Raw genomic sequence first — 12,441 nt, forward strand, 5'->3', positions numbered from 1 at the left:
ATAGGAGAAAAGTAATCTACGGCTCATTTTACCCAGGAAAAATCGTACTTCAAATTTGTATAGGTTTACATATATTTTATATTTTTTTACGATTTTCGCGACAGAGGTCCTTTAATGATTTATATAACACCAGCGTTAATGATGTCAAGGAGGCAGGGCATGGGTGAGCGAATCGGCCATTTTGCTCCACCAATCTCTGGCAGTAAGTGACACTTCACCTTTGTGAACCTGGCGGCCACAGGTCAGTGTCCCCCCCTCACATATTTCAGGGGAGCAGCAGAGGAGCTTTCGGTGGGCATACTTTGCAGGCATAAATTCAGCTGCCAGGCTTTGAAGTGAAGAATATGGACGTTTGTTTTTGTTTGTGACTCGGGCCTTATCACCTTAATGCCTCATCCATGTCTCCAAGAGTTACTGGCCAGCCAGATTCCCCAGCTTGTGTCCCAGAGAGGAGGGCAGTAAGGACCACCCCAGCTGCCAGACTCTGCTGATAAGGGTGATGGATGGAGGGGAGACTGGCTCCACTGATGGGCCTGATGCTTTCTGGGATCTTACAAGAGTCTGGAGGGCCCACATCCTCCCTGGAATGCTGAATGGGGAAAGGAGTAATGGGGACAGAAATTGAGGCATTTAGAGCATAGTGACAGCTTTAGTTTAGGCGTGTGACACTGAGATGGACCAGAGTGCCGAAATGCACAGAAGAACCATGCAAAGGACTATAGCAGTCCCACTGGGGACCACACTTCCAAATTAGAGAAAGTTTTGAGAGCAGACATATAATTTTGCCTGCTTAAAGAGACTCTGTAACAAAAAAAAAAAACATCCCCTGGGGGGCACTCACAGGAGAAGGAAGACTTAGGGTCCCAATGAGGCTTCCCCCTCCCCTGTAGCTGCAGGCAGTCCAGCACTGGCTCCCCCTAATGGCCCATACTCATGAGCTACATTTGTAGCTCGTCGCTAGCACACAGGAGCGTGTGCGCGCAGCGCGACAGATCAGCGACAGCTCGTCGCTGGGTCCCTCCGCATACACACTGCGGAAGAGGGACTAGCGGTGCGATGGAAGCTGTCGCCGACGTTTCTCCCCCCCGCCGGAAAATACGTGTACTGCCTATTGGTTGCTGACGCTAGTCCGCATACACACGCGGACTAGCGACAGTTGTGACGAAGTTGTGGCGGCAACTGTCGCCGGGCGATTGACCGCGCCAATCGCCTGGCAACAGCAGCGATGAGCGACGGTTCGGGGCGTGCGCGCCATACTCACGGGCGACCTGTCACCGCAACACGCGCGTGCCACGTGGTTGCGGCAACAATTGTAGCCCATGCGTATGGGCCATAAGTGTCCCGCAATCCTCCCCGGCAAGACTGACAAGGCTTGCTATATTTACCTTCCGGGGGCGCTGTAGCGGCTCTCAGCACAGAGATAGGCGGAAATAGCCGATCGCTGTCGGGTCCGCTCTACTGCGCAGGAACAGGAGACTTGCACCTGCGCAGTAGAGCTGCCCGACAGCAATGAGGTATTTCCGCCTATCTCCGAGGTGGAGAGCCGATACTGCGCCTGCGCTGGGGCCGGGAAGGTAAATATTTACATCCCCGCTGTTCGGAGGGCTGCAGCGAGACCGCCGTGGGACACAGGAGGACGGGGGAAGCCTCGATAGGATCCGGAGGCTTCCCCCACCCGAGGTGAGTACCCCCCAGGGGAGATTATCAAAGTTACAGGTTTTCTTTAAATGGAACCTAAACTGAGAAGGATGTGGCTTTTTCCTTTTCAAATAATACCAGGTGCCTGACTCTCCTGCTGATCCTGTAACTCTAAGGGCTGGAACCCACAGGAGCGCTTTTGGCAGCGTTTTGGCAGCACTGCGATACGCTAGCAGTTTGCCAAAACGCTGGGCTAATGTTAATGGATGGGGCAACTTCCACAGGAGCGTTTGCGTTTCCCAGAAACGCAAACGCAGGACCTGCAGCATTTTGGGAGCGTTAGCGCTTCAATGTAAAGTATTGAAACGCTAGCAGAAACGCTCAGCAAAACCTAAACTGAGCGGTTTTGCTAGCGTTTTGCGGTTCAGCACACTGTAACAAAATTAAAAATAATTCACAGGACCAATCAGGATAAAAACGCAAAACGCAAACCGCTAGGCACCCGCTGGGGAAAAAAATACAATGTTGCAAAACACAACCCAAAACGCGCATGAATCCGCTTGCAAACCGCTCAGACAAAACGCTAGCGGTTGCGTTTTGCGTTTGCGGTTTTCAGTGGGTTCCAGGCCTAATACTTTTAGCCACAGCCCCTGAACAGGCATGCAGATCAGGTGCTCTGACTGAAGTCAGACTGGATTAGTTGCATGCTTGTTTCAGGTGTGTGATTCAGCCACTACTGTAGCCAAAGAGATCGGCAGGACTGCCAGGCAACTGGTGTTGATTAAAAGGAAACATCCATATCTCTCTCAGTTAAGGTTCCCTTTAAAAATGCTTACCTCAGGAGGGGAAGACTCTGCATCCTAATGAGGCTTCCCCCGTCCTCCTACATCCCGGCGATCCAGCGCTGGAAGCCCCCTGAAAGTCAGAGAGGTAAATATTAATCTACTGCAATCCAGCATAGAATTGGCTCCCACTCGGGCTCTGGCGGAAATAGCTGAGCCGGATCTGGTCTGCTCTACTGCGCAGGCGCAACTACAGTAGAACGGACCCGATTGGGTCGGCTACTTTTGCCTGAGCCTGAACTTTAAGGAGTACCTTAAATATAAATGACAGTAGAAAGTGCTTTATACAGTGGCCTGACGAAGGGCATTGTGCGCCCGAAACGAGTGTGTCGTTGCCTAAATATTTTTGCTGAATGCATTAAGCCTATAATACTATTGATTGTTATATCCTTTTTTTGGATGATTGCTTACACAGACAAGGAGCTTCTTACAGAGACTTTTTGTGAATCCGTTTGTATTTGTGTCAATAAAGATTTTTGATATTTTTGTACCGCAAGACCTTGCAAGAATTCCTATTTATGGTCCTTTCTAATTACTACGGATAATTTATTGGGGGTGAAGTGGATTACCTCAAAAAGGACTTGAAGGTTTTTTATCCCTTTTTCTCCTTTGTAAAAAATGTGTACTCCTAACTAGATTACTACTGAAAAGTTTTTTGTAAACAGAAGTTAAAAATGATCTCCTAGGAGAAAACTTATGCTGCATACACACTTGAGATAAAAGTCTCTGGAAAAGGCAAGATCACAGACTAATTTTACCCCATTCCATGTAGTATGAGAGCCATACTCTACACAGTCTATTCTATGGAGCTGCTCTCCCCATCAGATAAAATATTTGCAAGATTCTGCACACAGAGATGCCCGTACACATTCAAAAGATCATTATCTGCAAAAGATCTCTTCCTGCAATAGATCCATTCCTGCAAAATGCATTCATAGTCTATGAGATCTGCAGATCCTCATACACACCTTGTTTAACAGGCAATCATCTGCATATCTGGCAATCATCTGCAGATCTGAAAATCCATCCTGGTGGATCTGATCTGCAAATGATCTGCAGATGATTGCCTGTTAAACAAGGTGTGTATGAGGATCTGCAGATCTCATAGACTATGAATGCATTTTGCAGGAATGGATCTATTGCAGGAAGAGATCTTTTGCAGATAATGATCTTTTGAATGTGTACGGGCATCTCTGTGTGCAGCATCTTGCTAAGATTTTATCTAATGGGGAGTGCAGCTCCATAGAATAGACTGTGTAGGTATGGCTCTCATACTACATGGAAGGGGGTAAGATTTCTGTCTGGTGGGGAGTGCAGCTCCATAGAATAGACTGTGTAGGTATGGCTCTCATACTACATGGAAGGGGGTAAGATTTCTGTCTGATGGGGAGTGCAGCTCCATAGAATAGACTGTGTAGGTGTGGCTCTCATACTACATGGAAGGGGGTAAGATTTCTGTCTGATGGGGAGTGCAGCTCCATAGAATAGACTGTGTAGGTGTGGCTCTCATACTACATGGAAGGGGGTAAGATTTCTGTCTGATGGGGAGTGCAGCTCCATAGAATAGACTGTGTAGGTATGGCTCTCATACTACATGGAAGGGGGTAAGATCTCTGTCTGGTGGGGAGTGCAGCTCCATAGAATAGACTGTGTAGGTATGGCTCTCATACTACATGGAAGGGGGTAAAATTGGTCTGTGATCTTGCCTTTTCCAAAGACTTTTATCTCAAGTGTGTATGCAGCATTAGGAGAAGTGAAGCGAGTGGCGGGAGGAGAGAGGGACAGTGAACAGCAGGCGTAGTATTTAAACAAATGGAAGATAAAACTATTAAAATATTACTTACAAAACTATGTTGCTAACAGGCACCACAGTAACAAGCATGTGGAGAATTCTATCTCCCCCGTGGATCTGTCAGAAATATCTTGTTAAAGTAGGATTATACTTCCAAAACTAAAAGTTCTGTAACTAGTCTTTCAGTTACATAACAGAACATTTGAAGGCATTCCCAAGCATTCCCTGTATGTAACAACATAAGCTTTCACTGCAGAGAATAGTATAAGAAAGCTTATCTCTTATGCTTGTTTCTGATGTGATTCAGACACTACTGCAGTCAAATAGATCAGCAGGGCTGCCAGGCAACTGGTATTGTTTGTATTGTTTAAAAGGAAATAAATATGGCAGCCTCCATATTCTTCTCACTTCAGTTGTCCTTTAAAGCAAACCTGAAGTGAAAGTAAACGTATGAGATAATGAATTGTATGTGTAGTGCAGCTAAGAAGTAGAACATTAGTAGCAAAGAAAAGAGTCTCATATTGTTTTCCAGTACAGGGAGAGTTAAAGAACTTCAGTTATCTATGCAAAAGAGCTTCTCTGAGCTATTCCACCCATTGGGTGGAATACAGTCCTGTTTTCTGAAGCACTTTAAGGACCACTCCAGCGAAAAAAGTAAGCAGGTAAAACCCTAGGGCAAACTTCGCTCTCCAGCTGTTAAGGAACTACAAGTCCCACAATGCATTGCAGGAGTCTGACATCCACAGTCATGATTCATAAAGGCAAATGCATTGTGGGACTTGTAGTTCCATAACAGCTGGAGAGCCAAGTTTGCAGGTCACGGCCCTAGGGGATTCTCAGGGTTTTCTCTGTTTTCAGAAGCATTTCCTGAACGGCAGTTTATCTGCCAAAACAGTTAGATACCATCCAGTCTCCCTACCCACTTGCACTCTATTTTGGCAGTTAGACTTAGCAACTGCCACTCAGGAAATGCTTTTGAAATCAAAGAAAACCCTGAGAGTCCCTCATGAGGTGATGGACTAGTCCAAAACCCGTCGGTTCTGTCTTTAACTGCTTACTTTTTTCGCTTTAAAGCGGTATTGTCACCATAAAAATCAAATTTCAACAGCAACTGGTCTGAGTGTATTAAGTGATAAAGACGCTAATCCTGCATTAAAAACTAGCAAAAAACGTTTTCTACTGTTATGGTTTGGAGTTATCACATATCTTAGGAGCACTGGCCCTAGTGCCAAACAGTGCCAAAGAGTTGAATGCTGGGAGTTCTTTTCATCTATAATATATTCCTCCTCTTCCATTTATTTCCCTGCCAGCTTCTTATCTGAAACTCCTCTGATTACTTGTGTTTACAAGCAAGGCTGAGGTGACTCAGTGATTGGAGGATAAAACAGTGCAGTTGCTAGTATACACCTCAGTGGGAGTGTCTGAAGACTCTGGGAGGAGGGCAGCTAATGAATACACAATGAGCAAGAGAAGGGAGGGGGAAAACAAGAGTCAGGGAGGATATGATGTCAGCATTAGCTTGGCAAGATGGCCACTGCCTAGAATAGGATTTTCTGCTTTTCCTTTATAAAATTCACAGGAATCAGTATGTGGATAGCACAATACATCTGTTATGCAAGTAGAACTAGTATTTATCTACTTACATATGTGTTTTTTATTTCTAGGTTAGCATGGGTGTCACTTGTTCTTTAAACAGCCAAGAAACAGTTACTGCAGTAAAGTTCAAATGGATATTATTTCTGCTTTGTTTTATAGCTTAAAAGACAGAGTGTGGTTTCTAAACTGCAAATATGACAGAATGATGCAATGTTATGAAAAAAAAAAGCTATAGAACTGAAAATAAAAATATGAGACTCATATTATCCCTACAACACATACAATTCATTATGTCATAAGTTTTTCCCGCTTGAGGTTTGCTTTAAATGCTAAGATTTATACTTTATAAAAAAAAAAAGGCACTGTTTTTTTCTTTTTGGTACAGCGCGAGTAAGTAAAAAAATGGTGGGAAAAGACGATAGCCGCGTTCGCTTATCACTGTACTGAATCTAAACGGCGTAAAATCGTGTGCCTTTGCTGCAGCTCCTCGCGCTTTATTAACACCTCCGTGCAGCCAAAATTGTATTTTTACTCTGGATAAAATTATAAACGTCCCTCTTAAAACGCTCTCCTCGCCAAGCTGGCATGTTGAGGTGTAATAATGCGCCGCATATTACCTAACACCCCGTATATCATGCGCCTCCGCGGCCGGGAAGAAAGGTGCGAGGGGAGGAAAGTGTATTTTTTTCGTATCACATAAAACAGTCCATGTAGGGGATATTAATTGCTTAAAGCCCTTTTAAATTCACGTATAAAAAGCGATCAAAGCGGATGGGAATATTGCGTACATGCGTAATCCTGTGGAATGTTTATGGCCAAACCCCCTTTGACTGTAGTAGGTTGGGGTTGCTTTGCAAAAGCATAATCTTTCCCATCGGTACAATATCACATCATGCATACATTGGCAATGGGATAGAACGTTATCGTTAATATAAATATGTTCCTTATTTGTTCTGTTCCCGGCATCGTCATCATAAAACAGGATATTTAATGCAGGCAAAGTCTACCAAAATGTGCTCATAACAAAGACACCATAGAGGCTGTACTAGTTATGGGGTGGATACACGAAAGTGCGGTAATATTGCCGGCATGCACAGACATCACGAGGCAATATTACCTTTACTACCGACACTGGGTACTGTTGGTACATGATTAGCATGGCCCCTACTAACAGTAATGCTCGTTAGTAAGGCGTGTTACCATAGCAGCGGTCGCGCTAGTCGAGTGCCGCCGATGGTAATATTGCTATAAGGTATTATTCCATTACTACCGGCAGTGTTGCTTGCCAATTTTCGCATTAAATTTTTGCATCGAAAATGCTATTTTCGATTGCAATTTTTTTTTTTTTTAGAACAAACAACTTGTATTTTTTTTTAGTTTTCACAGTTTTCGCGAAAACACAAAAAATATATTTTTACCACTAAAAATTGTGAAAAGTGGGGAAAAAAAATGAATGCAAAAAGAATATTGGCATTTTTTCTTATCACTGACTAGCGGCACTGTGTACTGTGGCATAGTACACAGGGGCAGCACAGTGGCGTAGTGGTTAGTGCTCTCGCCTTGCAGCGCTGGGTCGAATCCCAGCCAGGTCAACATCTGCAAGGAGTTTGTGTGTTCTCCCTGTATCTGTTTGGGTTTCTTCCGGGCACATCCCAAAAACATACAGATAGGTTACATAGTTACATAGTTATTTTGGTTGAAAAAAGACATACGTCCATCGAGTTCAACCAGTATAAAGTACAACACCAGCCTGCTCCCTCACACATCCCTGTTGATCCAGAGGAAGGAGAAAAAACCCTTACAAGGCAAGGTCCAATTAGCCCCAAAAGGGAAAAATTCCTTCCTGACTCCAGATGGCAATCAGATAAAATCCCTGGATCAACATCATTAGGCATTACCTAGTAATTGTAGCCATGGATGTCTTTCAACGCAAGGAAAGCATCTAAGCCCCCTTTAAATGCAGGTATAGAGTTTGCCATAACGACTTCCTGTGGCAATGCATTCCACATCTTAATCACTCTAACTGTAAAGAACCCTTTCCTAAATAAATGGCTAAAACGTTTTTCCTCCATGCGCAGATCATGTCCTCTAGTCCTTTGAGAAGGCCTAGGGACAAAAAGCTCATCCGCCAAGCTATTATATTGCCCTCTGATGTATTTATACATGTTAATTAGATCCCCTCTAAGGCGTCTTTTCTCTAGACTAAATAAAACCAGTTTATCTAACCTTTCTTGGTTAGTGAGACCTTCCATCCGACGTATCAATTTTGTTGCTCGTCTCTGCACCTGCTCTAAAACTGCAATATCTTTTTTGTAATGTGGTGCCCAGAACTGAATTCCATATTCCAGATGTGGCCTTACTAGAGAGTTAAACAGGGGCAATATTATGCTCGCATCTCGAGTTTTTATTTCCCTTTTAATGCATCCCAAAATTTTGTTAGCTTTAGCTGCAGCGGCTTAGCATTGAGTACGATTATTTAACTTGTTGTCAATGAGTACTCCTAAGTCCTTCTCCAAGTTTGATGTCCCCAACTGTATCCTATTTATTTTGTATGGTGCTAGTCCATTAGTACGTCCAAAATGCATGACTTTACATTTGTCAACGTTGAATTTCATCTGCCATGTATGTGCCCATATAGCCATCCTATCCAGATCCTGTTGCAATATGACACTATCTTCCTGAGAGTTGATGATTCTGCACAATTTTGTATCATCTGCAAAAATAGCAACATTGCTCACTACTGCATCTACTAGGTCATTAATAAATAAATTGAAGAGCACTGGACCCAGAACAGACCCCTACGGGACCCCACTGCCAACAGTCTCCCATTTTGAGTACGATCCATTGACCACAACTCTTTGTTTTCTGTCCATTAGCCAGTTCCCTATCCATGAACACAGACAGGTTAATTGGCTCCCCCCTAAAATTGGCCCTAGAGTAGACTATGATACATGCACTACACAATACTTAATACATACATAGACATAGGACTATGGTAGGGAATTACATTGTGAACCTCTCTAAGGGACAGTTAGTGGCAAGACGATATACTGTACTCTGTACAGCGCTGCGGAAGATGTTGGCGCTATATAAATACTAAATAATAATAAATGATTAGGGTGGTCGCTACTAACGGCAACGCTTGTTAGTAATGCGTGGTACCAAAGCAATGCTTGCGCTAGTCGAGTGCCACCGGTCACGCTAATAACGTAACTCGTGGTACACAATGCCAGTAGTGAGGGTAATATTCGTGTGATGTCACTATTACTTCCAGTGGCATAACTAAGGCTCTTGGGGCCCCAAAGCAAGTATTACACGGGGCCTCAAGCACTGCATTGACATGAAGCCCCAAAACCCACCAAGGACAGCTGCAGTGTCAGAGAGGTGTAATCAGAGTAAAGGTGGCCACTAACGGTCTAATTTCTAGCGAAAACTCGTTTGAGCAATCAAAAATTCTGATTGGACACAATCATTTATGAACGAGTGAAAAAAATGTTGTTCGAATGAATTTTCGTCGAACCAAAATTTGGATTTTCTTGTTGGTTGTGATAGATAGGAAGCAAAGATTGGTTTGTTGATGGTGTAGTGAACGATGTATTACAATATTTCACTTCCGATCAGAATTTCTAATCGCTCGAACGATTTTTCGCTAGAAATTGGACCGTTAGTGGCCACCTTTAGGAAACAGTTAACAGATACCACTATGCAATGCTCATGTGTGCGAGAGGGTGTACGAGAGAGAACGGCGCCGGAGACTTGGGCGCAGGATACTGCCGGTATATGGCTGATCCTGCTGCTGCACAAGTCCCGGCTGTGTTAATTACGGTACTATTCCCCCTCCAGGTCGCCATGGATGGTGGGGAATGAAATAATAATAATGTGTTTTATAAGTAACTTCAGCTTCGTCTTCTGATGGCGCCGAAGTTACTCCCTGTGCTCTGCTATATCAGTAATTCCTATTATGGCCTATGGTGGCACCGGCTGCGCCCAAATCTCCTGCGTTGGTTTCAGCGTGTTTGTGTAGAGGCGTTCATTACCAGCATAGCACCAATAAAAAGCTAATAATATGGATGTAGGAGGGCCCCTAGTGGACCCCTCTGGTCCAGGGGCCCCGGTTGGCAGCACCCAAGTAGAAGGAGGGGAATAGTGCTGCCCGCTGCCTGGGGGACATCCAGGGCACCTCAGAATAGATCCGGGGCACGTGCCACTGATCTTTGGGGCTAGCGACGCCCCTGACATAAACCTCATTAAACACTCAAAATACATGTTTACTTTTCATCGCTACGGTCACCTCGGCCAAGTTTAATCCTGCGTGTGTACATAGCTAAATCTGATGTAATTATCTTATGTAAGGGCAGGGAAGGTAGAAAATAAAATGAGAAAATGCCCACAATCTTTGGCCACATACCTTTTACAGCAGTGGAGACAGCTGTATTATCACAGGGAAAAAAAACAATACTATATATAAGCAGGCCCGGCCCTAGACTTTTTGCCGCCTGAGGCAATTTTCAAAGAAATCGCCGCCCCCCAACCCCCCCCAAGCCGTGGGTGTGGGGGGCCGCCTGAGCTGGAGGGGATAGCGGGCAGGAAGGGGGTATTGGGCCTAGCGGCGGGGAGGGGGGCAGGACCCCCCCCTCCCTCACCTGGGTCCCCCGTCCTCCGCTCCCCTCCAGCTTTAAAAAGTTCCGTGCTGGCTGCAGCTATGTGTAAGAGGCAACGGGCGGGGATCACTCACCTCTTCCTCGTTCCAGGCCAGCCTGCGCTCCACTGACGTCACTTCCTGCTACGCCGCAGGAAGTGACATCAGTGGAGCGCACGCTGGAACGAGGAAGAGGTGAGTGATCCCCGCCCGTTGCCTCTTACACATAGCTGCAGCCAGCACGGAACTTTTTAAAGCTGGAGGGGAGTGGAGGACGGGGGACCCAGGCGAGGGAGGGGGGGGTCCGACCCCCCTCCCCGCCGCTAGGCCCAATACCCCCTTCCTGCCCGCTATCCCCTCCAGCTCGGGCGGCCCCCCACACCCACGGACGGGCGGGTGCCGCCCCCCAGAAGTGCCGCCTGAGGCAAAAGTTTCACCCCGCCTCATGGGCGGGCCGGCCCTGTATATAAGTAGATAAATACTTGTTCTACTTACATAACATATGTATTGCACTGTCCACTTTTTTATTTCAGTGAATTTTATACAGTAAATAAAGAGAAAACTGTTCCAGGTATTTTCCATCTTTACTGCCTCTGACTGAAACCAAGCCTGATGTAATTTCCTCCCTTACTCTTTTTTTCTCCTAGAAACTGCACTGTTCCATCTAGCTTGCTTTGTAAACACATGTGAGCACAACATAGACCGCATTTAAGCAGCTTCTGCTGAGGGGTGAGGTGTATTTACCTTCTCAGCCTCATGTCACACTGAATTACCCTCAGCCAATCAGCGAGGAGCAGGAATGTGGGTGGGGAGATAACAAGCCTCCCTCTCCACAGCAATGTACCAGAATAGAGCCAGACTGACTGAGATAAGATTCATTACAGCAGAAACATTTATGATTATACTGGAATGCTTGCAATGCGGACTGCATGTAGACTAGATAATAAACACAGAGCAGAGTGGGTAAATGGAATTTGATTTTGTGGCTGACAATCCTGCTTTAAGGCCCATACCCACGTGATCTGAACTCAACCATGGGGGTAGATAATGACCGCCATGGCCAAGAATCGGGCGGTAACACCAGCGTACAGCAGGCCGCACACAGAGGCGTATCTAGAGGGATGCAGGCACGGCTTGTGCCATGGGCGCCATGGCTGCCTCCTCCTCCCTCATGCTTCACCAACATACTGAAGGATGCCTCTCAGGCATTTGTACCTGCTCTTATACTGGGGGACATCTCTCACTACCTATACTGGGGGACACCTGCCAAATCTATTCTGGGGGGGTTACTTATACTGAGGGGAACCTCTCATTACCTATAGTGAGGGACTACGTACACTGGGGGGACACCTCTTACCACTTATGCTAAAGAAGGCTATTTATACTGGGGAGACATCTCTAACTACATATACTGGGATGGCAACGTAAACATGGGTCTACTTATCCTAGGTGAGCTACCTCTGGCTACCTATACTAGGGTGCTACCTCTAGTTACTTTTACTTGGGGGTTAACTCTAGCAACCTATACTAGGGAGACTTGTATCATTGCAAGAAAAGAAGCTGTTATTATGGGACAAGGTGGTCTGAGGGGGGAGGCGAGGGGCGTAATTTCAGTGTTTGCCATAGGCGCTATGTCACCCAGATACGCCACTGCGGCCGCACGACAATCGTAGAGTTGTTAGTGCTTTGTCACCCTGCAGAGGTCAGTGCCTGATCCTTTGGGCATCAGAGATCCAGCAGATCATCACAAGGTGAGTATGTAGCTTACGGAGTTTCATATGCCAAGGAAAACTTTTCTTTACAGTGGAGTGATGCTTGCTGGGTATTCCAATATTATACAGCAATCTGTAGAAATTATATAATGATAACACTTCTTATTATTTCAGCGCTGCCTCTACGCAGCATCCATGAGACCGCAGTATGACTCGGAGGTG

The 12,441-nt window shown here is 45.5% G+C and overlaps 1 protein-coding gene across 1 annotated transcript in view; it reads right to left on the minus strand.

The window, feature by feature from the left end:
* Window positions 1-12,441, minus strand: part of HAND1 (heart and neural crest derivatives expressed 1) — a 326,296-nt gene that overhangs the window by 261,181 nt on the left and 52,674 nt on the right. The window contains exon 2 of the transcript XR_011030601.1: window positions 2,475-2,553. The gene's annotated coding sequence lies outside the window, so the exon portion shown is untranslated. The remainder of the gene's footprint in view (window positions 1-2,474; window positions 2,554-12,441) is intronic.

Source organism: Hyperolius riggenbachi, chromosome 3, assembly GCF_040937935.1.
Source record: "Hyperolius riggenbachi isolate aHypRig1 chromosome 3, aHypRig1.pri, whole genome shotgun sequence".
In the NCBI taxonomy this organism is placed as follows: Eukaryota; Metazoa; Chordata; class Amphibia; order Anura; family Hyperoliidae; genus Hyperolius; species Hyperolius riggenbachi.